Source organism: Schistocerca nitens, chromosome 3 (assembly GCF_023898315.1).
Source record: "Schistocerca nitens isolate TAMUIC-IGC-003100 chromosome 3, iqSchNite1.1, whole genome shotgun sequence".
NCBI classification, from domain to species: Eukaryota; Metazoa; Arthropoda; class Insecta; order Orthoptera; family Acrididae; genus Schistocerca; species Schistocerca nitens.
Genome location: NC_064616.1, coordinates 174170196 through 174180085, shown reverse-complemented (window position 1 = coordinate 174180085; position 9890 = coordinate 174170196).

The window sequence follows — 9890 nt, the reverse complement described above, 5'->3', positions numbered from 1 at the left end:
AAGTAATACTAGTGGCGTGTTGCTCCAACGCAATTTGAATCGCGCGCCAAAAACAAGACAACCAATCAGAGACTGTGCTCGACTTCTATTGAGCAGCCCAGAGAGCATCCCAGAGTGCCCCAGAGAGCATCCCAGAGTGCCCCAGAGAGCTAAAACACCAAAAAGAATCACTTCTCGGCTTTTGGCAAGATCAATGTGTAGTATTTGTGGCCCTTAAAAGGGCCGTTTATTCAGAACTGCCTTCAATGATTATATAAAGTACAATCACCCACAATGCGACAATCTTCCAAAGAAGAAGGACCACTAGCCTTCACCCATAAGTGAATGCTGGAATCAGAATTTATCTTACAACGTCTGCGACAAGACAAAGACAAACTCCTGTGCGGAATAAGGTAGGAACGCTCACTAGCAATAATAACCTCAGAAACAGGAATAGTACGGTAAGCTAAGATTTCCCGTGTTTCAAAGGATTCCAAACCGGCTCTTCCTGCATTGTTACAAGCAACGAAAGCTACAGTTAGCCATCCGTTACCCAAACTGGAAGAAGAAGAAACTTTCATTAAAGAAAAATTTAACCTCGCACCACAAAATAAAGGTTCCCTTCGCACTTCCGGTGCGATTGCGTAAGCTGATAAGAGTCCACATCCGCTGCGTGCGCCAGGACTGATGCTATAAATAGCACACTGTTCTGTCTAGCGCATTCACTTGGTTTGAGTGAATAGCCACTGAGGCACTGCTTCTTACAATGATGCGTAAACGTTGTTTTCGTCGTCGCCGGCGAATGCTGGTTTGCAAATCACTTGTCAATGTGGACGGCACTCTTGGTGCTTCGACATCTTCTGCGAAGGGTAAAAAGAACGAAATAAGAGGACAACAAAGGACAACTGAGTCGCATCAATTGGTATAGGTACAGGTACGCTGCTCAAGGGGAGACAGGTAACTTGCTCCAGCATGACATGTGCTCAGGCACAGGAGGCAGAAGCATGAGTATGGAATTGTCGTGTCGTAACTGAGCACCTTCGATGAAACACAAATCTTTTTTAAAAATATGTATGAATTTTAGTGGCAAGTATAAATAATTAATATTTAACCTATTGAATTTAAACGCTGATGTCTCTGGATGCCGTACTCATGTTAGCAGTTCATCTTTATACACTCCTGGAAATGGAAAAAAGAACACATTGACACCGGTGTGTCAGACCCACCATACTTGCTCCGGACACTGCGAGAGGGCTGTACAAGCAATGATCACACGCACGGCACAGCGGACACACCAGGAACCGCGGTGTTGGCCATCGAATGGCGCTAGCTGCGCAGCATTTGTGCACCGCCGCCGTCAGTGTCAGCCAGTTTGCCGTGGCATACGGAGCTCCATCGCAGTCTTTAACACTGGTAGCATGCCGCGACAGCGTGGACGTGAACCGTATGTGCAGTTGACGGACTTTGAGCGAGGGCGTATAGTGGGCATGCGGGAGGCCGGGTGGACGTACCGCCGAATTGCTCAACACGTGGGGCGTGAGGTCTCCACAGTACATCGATGTTGTCGCCAGTGGTCGGCGGAAGGTGCACGTGCCCGTCGACCTGGGACCGGACCGCAGCGACGCACGGATTCACGCCAAGACCGTAGGATCCTACGCAGTGCCGTAGGGGACCGCACCGCCACTTCCCAGCAAATTAGGGACACTGTTGCTCCTGGGGTATCGGCGAGGACCATTCGCAGCCGTCTCCATGAAGCTGGGCTACGGTCCCGCACACCGTTAGGCCGTCTTCCGCTCACGCCCCAACATCGTGCAGCCCGCCTCCAGTGGTGTCGCGACAGGCGTGAATGGAGGGACGAATGGAGACGTGTCGTCTTCAGCGATGAGAGTCGCTTCTGCCTTGGTGCCAATGATGGTCGTATGCGTGTTTGGCGCCGTGCAGGTGAGCGCCACAATGAGGACTGCATACGACCGAGGCACACAGGGCCAACACCCGGCATCATGGTGTGGGGAGCGATCTCCTACACTGGCCGTACACCACTGGTGATCGTCGAGGGGACACTGAATAGTGCACGGTACATCCAAACCGTCATCGAACCCATCGTTCTACCATTCCTAGACCGGCAAGGGAACTTGCTGTTCCAACAGGACAATGCACGTCCGCATGTATCCCGTGCCACCCAACGTGCTCTAGAAGGTGTAAGTCAACTACCCTGGCCAGCAAGATCTCCGGATCTGTCCCCCATTGAGCATGTTTGGGACTGGATGAAGCGTCGTCTCACGCGGTCTGCACGTCCAGCACGAACGCTGGTCCAACTGAGGCGCCAGGTGGAAATGGCATGGCAAGCCGTTCCACAGGACTACATCCAGCATCTCTACGATCGTCTCCATGGGAGAATAGCAGCCTGCATTGCGGCGAAAGGTGGATATACACTGTACTAGTGCCGACATTGTGCATGCTCTGTTGCCTGTGTCTATGTGCCTGTGGTTCTGTCAGTGTGATCATGTGATGTATATGACCCCAGGAATGTGTCAATAAAGTTTCCCCTTCCTGGGACAATGAATTCACGGTGTTCTTATTTCAATTTCCAGGAGTGTAGTAATTTTGATACAACAGTTACGAGGTGTGGCTAGAAAAAAAACCGGACTAGTACTGGTGAAACAATAAAACGAATGCAATAAGGCTGAAAGTAGCGTGGCCTGTCACGTGACTCTCGCTCCGCCTACTGCTCGAGTTTCATCTGCCTCCTGCACTCAGTCTGCCCGTGGCGTCTGTTTTAAGTAGTTGACGTTTTGTCTGTGCGTCGGAAAATGTTGAGTGTACAGAAAGAACAGCGTGTTAACATCAAATTTTGTTTCAAACTAGGAAAATCTGCAAGTGAAACGTTTGTAATGTTACAACAAGTGTACGGCGATGATTGTTTATCGCGAACACAAGTGTTTGAGTGGTTTAAACGATTTAAAGATGGCCGCGAAGACACCAGTGATGACACTCGCACTGGCAGACCATTGTCAGCAAAAACTGATGCAAACATTGAAAAAATCGGTAAACTTGTTCGACAAGATCGCCGTTTAACAATCAGAGCAGTGTCTGAGTTAACAGGAGTTGACAGGGAAAGTGTTAGGCAGATTCTTCAGCAAAGTTTCAACATGAACAAAGTGTGTTCAAAAATGGTTCCAAAGTGTCTCACAATTGAACAGAAGGAACGCCGAAGAATGATTTGTTCTGACATCCTGGAAAACATTGAAAGTGATCCCACCTTCTTACAAAATGTTATTACTTGCGATGAATCGTGGATTTTTACTTACGATCCCGAAACTAAACGCCAATCGATGCATTGGAAAACTCCTGGTTCTCCACGACAAAAAAAAGCACGAATGTCAAAATCGAAATTCAAGGCAATGATGATTGTTTTTTTTGACATCAAAGGGATTGTGCACATTGATTGGGTACCAGAGGGACAAACAGGGGATCAGCATTACTACATTAGCGTCCTGGCTACCCTACGTGAGCGAGTACGGAGAAAACGGAACGATTTGTGGAGAAAAAAGTCATGGATCCTTCACCAAGACAATGCCCCAGCTCACAGTGCGTTGTCAGTGAAGACGTTTTTGGCAAAACACAACATTCCCATCTTAGATCATCCACCCTATTCACCTGATTTGGCCCCCTGTGACTTTTTTCTTTTCCCTAAAGTCAAGTCAGCTTTGAAAGGAACTAGATTTGAGACTGTTGAAGCAGTAAAAGAAAAAGCGACGGAAGTAATGTATGGACTTACCGAAAATGATCTGCAGCATTGCTATGAACAGTGGAAAATTCGTATGGAGCGGTGTAGAGACCGAGGAGGAGAGTACATTGAAGGAGATAACATGAAATTGTAAATAATTGTAAATAAATGTTTTTTCCAGCATCAGTCCGGTTTTTTTCTAGCCGCACCTCGTATTTTAAGAACGTACTATGGTGACTAATGTCATTAGTGCAACGTTTAAGAAAACTGAATCGTGTAAAGAGATTGGCATGAACCACAAACAGATTTTTGTTTTTCCTTTCCGTTCAATCTATGTAATTGCTGACTTGAGTACGTATGCTATGCCTGAGCGTATGATTGCCACACATTCTGCTGTGTAATCCGAACAAGACACATCCAGGGAAAAAGCACCATAGGTGCAAAGATGCGTGCTAATGCCATAGAGATTCGCCATTTGCGCGAGTTCCACCAGCGCCATGGGCGGCGCTGAGGATGAAGATATCGACTTCGCCTAGACCAATTGCCTGCCGAGCACAGTCTACCAATGGCCGAATTACAACGGAGAAGCCTACTCGGAAGATAGAAGAGCAGCTCTCTCCCACTTGGTTATAAAACATCGTCCAGGGCTGACCCAGACAGTTAACGTCATTTAGTGAACTCTCAGAAGTGAACAAACAGATGTTGTAAATTGCATTTCTATGTACTGTGAAGTTTACCTACGATTAGTTGCACTTAGCCATTGAGGGCCTTTCTTTCATTATATTACATGAGGTGTTGCAGACTTAATCATTCAACAAGTGCTGGCCGCGGTGGTCTCGCGGTTCTAGGCACGCAGTCCGGAACCGTGCGACTGCAACGGTCGCAGGTTCGAATCCCGCCTCGGGCATGGATGTGTGTGATGTCCTTAGGTTAGTTAGGTTTAAGTAGTTCTAAGTTCTAGGGGACTGATGAGCACAGAATTTGAGTCCCATAGTGCTCAGAGCCAATTGAACCATTCAACAAGTCATGTGTTTTCAACAAGTCACTCATTTATGTGACTTAGTTACTAATTTGTTGGAGTGTTGTAGACACTTCGTTCTCCTATCCTGTTTCCTGAGCCTTGAGGCATAGCTGTGTAATAGTGGCAGGGAGGAACTGTCTTAGCGGAGTACTGCAAAAGAAGCCGTTTCACGGACTCACAGACTCGGCCAACCGTAACAGCAGTGACAACTCGACCTCCATAGCAGCAGCGACGAGGCCTTTAGAAAACTGGCAACGAGGGCTTACAAAATATTCCATGTTGCATCTTAAGAATGATTCAGTGGACTGTTTACAACGTGCTGGAAAGTCCCTAGGAAGAGAAATAATAAACACTGATATCCATTGTTCTGATTTCGTTTATTTGTTACGTGTTTTTGTTTGTTATCTACAAGATCAATGTAGTTTCTTGTTTTCTTTTATTCTACAATCAACCTGATAAACTTATTTTGTTTGTTCTTCGCAGCAAATTCTTTGCAAATGTCATCACTGACTGCAAACGCTGTGTCATCAGCAGAGTGTTACATTATTCATGGAGGGTGACGTCACACCAGCTCTTCTGTTCTAGATTACTAATGTATGTATTCACTATTCTGAATCTAATATATTTACTCATTCCAAGACTTTAATTTACTGTCAATGAACATCAGTAATGGTCGAAAACTTGCAATTATACTTTCATTGAGGCTGTTAATTTGTAGCGTATTTAATCGGCATGTCTGCGTGGTAGATACTGATTCTGGACTATGTATGTATGTGTAATTTGGTGATTCCATTATGATGTGTTCAGAAATGAACGGGTGATAGTAATGCACATAATTATTTAAATGAACCGTTTATTGTTTCGTATCATTTAAAAATCGGTACGATATTGCAGTGCCTGTTGTTATTCCGAATTACGATGCAAAGTTCCTTCGGATATGCATGCATGTCCGAAGGAACTTTGCATCGTAATTCGCAATAATACAGGCACTGCAGTATCGTACTTATCCGCCGACACCGGGCAAAGGGCAAACGACTTTCAAGTAAAATGTCTCCCCTGTACGAGAATATACATAATGGATGTACGAGTACAGGTTGCAGACACATGGTTGACGATATATGGAAGAGGCCATGAGTCGTGCTCGGATAGACAAATGGTTCTCAGCACGATAGCTCAGCGTGTTCGGTCAGAGAACTGGCTGGTCTCCTGAGTGAAGGGATCAACAGCGAACTTCAACGGATGTCATGTGACGTCCGCTACGACCAAGTACAACGAAAAAATGAAAATAAAAATAAATGAACCGGAAATGGTAAGGCGAGGTTTCGAGTCCCGATCCAGCAAAAATTTTAGCTTTCGTCATTTATACAGCTGATGGTTATCCGTATTCGCAAACTGTGAATATATTTAATACGTTTTAAAATCTGTCGATGTGCGTGCATGCGTCAAAATAAAAAAAAGTCTCACTATTTGTTTGGCTGTCTCTGTTGGCTAAGTGGCTAGTCATGCAGGCAAGCGTCATTCCTTTCCACATCTATAGTTAGTAAGGAATGTATACTGTTCAAAATTATTTCGTTTAAATTTTTTGGAATCGTTTAGTGAGGTCAATCTGTACGATTTGTTCCTCAGCATGAAGGAAAGAAAGACACGATTTCCATTTTCATGATAAACACTATGCAAATCAGGGATAACACTGATACTGTTTTCGTGAAAGGTGAAGGCTATCACTGCAAAAAAGGAAGAAATATTTCGATACGAAAAGTGTTTAAGAGTAATTGCATGTTGACTATCTAAATTACGTAAAACGCACTTTAATCAATTTGAGAGTAACATTAGTGGTATTTCACTCCCGTGACTTCTATACTGTGACACGTTACCCACCTCGAAAATGGATGAGATTTTTAGTGGTTGAATTTTTGAGGAGAATTTGAAACTACCAAGAAACCTAATATTATTGCGACTCTTAACGTACTGAAATTATGGTAAAGAGGCCCTCGGAAAATAAAATTGTAGGTCGTTGAGTCTAGAAATCGTTTTACATCGTTATTCAAGGAGAAATGTCACTTCAAGATACTTTTTAAAAAAATTTTCTAGAAAATACTTACTTCGTGAAAAGTTGACATTATTACATCGTAAAATCAGCGTAAAAATCAGCGGCTCTTATTAACTGCTGTAGGACACTATGAAGTACTGTAATGAACTACTACTGCAAACAATAATGAGATAAATTAATGTACACAAACGCAATAATTTTGACCGCTATGCAGATCGTTAAATATTTATCTAGGGCAATGACTGAATTATAAATTTACGACAGATATATGCTAACCACGATTGTGGCCTCGTTCATGCAGCAATGTCAATGTCTGTAATCGCAAATTTAACAGCGTATTTCCACAGTAAAGCATATTAAATTCGAAATTCACTTCATATTACCATTGCTTATTTTCTGAATACTACGTGTATGTTGATATTTTAAAAATAATCTCGGTGTATTACGAACTGGAATGAATTTCACGTCACTGTTTAAAACATCAAATGACACTAATGTAGTGGAGGAAATTCTTAAAAACCTTTATAAGATGAATGGCGAGTGGGCAATTAAAACCCAGCTCTTTTTCTTTTATTTTCAAAATACTTTCCCACAAATGACTAGCGAGTTGATTCAAAAACAGCATAAAATTTGGCTTGCCTCTTCTATCGTGAGCTAAAACAGCATTATGTCTTCAAACTGTTTGACGCCGGCAGAATGTTGTTGTGTAAAAATAATAATGATAAAGATAATAATAATAATAATAATAATACAGCAAAAAGGAAGTGACGCTTGATAAAGGTCCGCGTCACTCCATTCTTAACCAGACTTCTAAAAAGTCTGAGAAAGTAAAGAAATAATAATAATAATAATAAATCCCGTGGAGGCCCGGGAAAAGAATAGGCCTCCGGTATGTTCTGCCAGTCGTAAAAGGCGACGAAAAGAACAAACCACTAATAGGGCTAACCCCCCTTTTAGTGTGATTAGTTGGTTCAGGACAGAACTAAAGAAGCCTCGGACAAGCGCCGTCATGGTCGGGGACGACGCTTGAACCCTATGCCCGCCCACAATGGTAACGACACCGCTAGCCAACTGGAAAATGATTTAAATCCAAATAGAGGTGTTTTGCAGGATATGCTTCCTGCAACCACCCTAGAAGGAAAACAAAGACAGAGGATGAGATGGTCAGATGAAGTTAATCGACACCTCATGTTCTGTTATTACCAAGCAACAAACCTAGGAACCAACACAACTGGATACAGATCACAAGTATACACAACATTTATTATCAGATACCCAGAATTAAAATTTTTAACAGAACAACGACTAGCTGATCAGATCCGTGTAATAATCAAAAATAACAGGATACCCCAGTCAGAATTAGAAAACATCAAACAAGAAGTACAACAAATACTGGAACAAAACAATGTGCAATCAGAAGAAGAAGAAAATACAGTAATGGACTCAAACATCCCAGAGCAAACAAAAAAAGAACAACACGCACCAATTAAACAATCAGAGGAAAACGAAATCTTAAGACAGCCACCAGAACAAGCACAAATAGAACACAAAGTGACACAGATGCTAGATATAGAAGAAAAATTTCAGCTAACATATATAGAATACAAAGACACAAATACAGACATAAGACCATTCTTGCATAGACCACCAAATAACCCACAAGTCGAAACAACAATAAAAACTATCAACACAATCATACACAACAAAATAAATGAAAACACAACTATGGAAGAGTTACAACTACTGGTTTATATAGGAGCACTCACTACACTAAATATACACACTAGACAGAGATCAGAACCAACCAACACGCAGAAGAAACCCACAAAACCAGCATGGCAACACAGGCTACAGATCAGAATAGAAAAACTGAGAAAAGACATCGGACAGCTAACACAATTTATAAGAAATGAAATCTCGGAAAAAAAACGAAAAAGGTTAGGTAAAATCTCACAACAAGAAGCGACAGAGCAATTAGACGAAAAGAAGCAGAAATTACAAGCATTAGCCAAACGACTCAGAAGATACAAAAAAAGTGAAAATAGAAGGAAACAAAACCAAACATTCAACACAAACCAAAAGAAATTTCACCAGACAATAGATAACACACACATTAAAATAAACAATCCACCAAACATAACAGACATGGAACACTTCTGGAGCAACATATGGTCAAACCCGGTACAACATAACAGGCATGCACGGTGGATACAAACAGAAACAGACACATACAAGATGATACCACAAATGCCTGAAGTGATAATTTTGCAACATGAAGTCACCCAAGCAATTAATTCTACTCACAATTGGAAAGCCCCTGGAAATGATAAAATAGCAAATTTCTGGTTAAAGAAGTTCACCTCAACACATTCACATCTAACTAAATTATTTAACAGTTACATTGCAGACCCATACACATTCCCTGATACACTTACACATGGAATAACTTATCTGAAACCTAAAGATCAAGCAGACACATCAAACCCAGCTAAATATCGCCCCATAACATGCCTACCAACAATATACAAAATATTAACTTCAATCATCAAACAGAAATTAATGACACATACAACACAGAACAAAATTATAAATGAAGAACAAAAAGGCTGTTGCAAAGGAGCACGAGGATGTAAAGAGCAACTGATAATAGATGCAGAGGTGACATATCAAGCTAAAACTAAACAAAGGTCGCTACACTACGCATACATTGATTACCAAAAAGCTTTTGATAGTGTACCCCACTCATGGTTACTACAGATATTGGAAATATACAAAATAGATCCTAAATTGATACAGTTCCTAAACATAGTAATGAAAAATTGGAAAACCACACTTAATATCCAAACAAATTCAAATAATATCACATCACAGCCAATACAGATTAAGTGTGGAATATACCAAGGAGACTCATTAAGTCCTTTCTGGTTCTGCCTTGCTCTGAACCCACTATCCAACATGCTAAATAATACAAATTATGGATACAATATTACTGGAACATACCCACACAAAATCACACATTTGCTATACATGGATGATCTAAAACTACTGGCAGCAACAAATCAACAACTCAACCAATTACTAAAGATAACAGAAGTATTCAGCAATGATATAAG